Source organism: Hyla sarda, chromosome 10, assembly GCF_029499605.1.
Source record: "Hyla sarda isolate aHylSar1 chromosome 10, aHylSar1.hap1, whole genome shotgun sequence".
Classification (NCBI taxonomy): Eukaryota; Metazoa; Chordata; class Amphibia; order Anura; family Hylidae; genus Hyla; species Hyla sarda.
This window is the reverse complement of record NC_079198.1, coordinates 112,929,273-112,930,118: the sequence shown is the minus strand read 5'-3', so window position 1 is coordinate 112,930,118 and position 846 is coordinate 112,929,273. Positions and strand designations below refer to the sequence as shown.

At 54.1% G+C, this 846-nt stretch overlaps 1 pseudogene; it reads right to left on the bottom strand.

The window, feature by feature from the left end:
- Positions 1–511: 511 nt before the first annotated feature.
- On the bottom strand, positions 512–602 carry LOC130294753 (U2 spliceosomal RNA; annotated as a pseudogene).
- Between the last annotated feature and the right edge of the window lie 244 nt (positions 603–846).

Below are 846 nucleotides of genomic sequence, written 5' to 3'. Positions count from 1 at the left end.
GAAGAGTTCATGGTACCTGTGCTTCTATTCATAGAGTCTATCCTCCCAGAGAGTTTCGGTACCTCGGGGTCACCACTCCCCGAGGCACTAAAATACCTTGGCTCTAGACCCTCTCATCCTCATGGCAAGACCCGGAAGAGACAGATCACATCGGGGCAGCCGTCAAGCTGATTCCTCAGAATCAGCCCCAGTACACCTGCCCCATCCCATCCCCACCAGCTCCACACCGGCGTTGCCTGCCACCGGTAGCCAAAAGGCCGAGAAGCGATTTAGTTTTGCAACAGCTGGAGGCATCCAGCTTGGGAAACACCGCCCTATACGAAGTAAGTCTAACCCCCCCTCATGTTTATGCGCAGAGATGACGCTATTTACCCTTATTACTATGTGATGCGGAGGAGACAGGTCACCCGGAGGAGACAGGTCACATCGGGGCAGCCGTCGAGCTGATTCCTCAGAACCAGCCCCGGAACGCCCCGGTACACCTGCCCCCTACCATGCAGCACCCATCCCCACCAGCTCCACACCGGCATTGCCTGCCACCGGCATGAAACTGATAAGAACAGATACTACACTTGATCTTAGCCAAAAGGCCGAGAAGCAATTTAGTTTTGCAACAGCTGGAGGCACCCAGCTTGGGAAACACTGCCCTATACGAAGTAAGCATAACCCCCCCTCATGTTTATCCGCAGAGTGGACGCTATTTACCCTTATTACTATGTGATGCGCTGAGGTTGTCTGTGTGTGTGACCTACATTTCGTTACGCTGTGTGTGTGCAGCACTCAGCCCAGCTCCGTGCCCCAGTTTCACCGCTCAGTCCACTAGTTGTGGAGGACATATAGACTCAG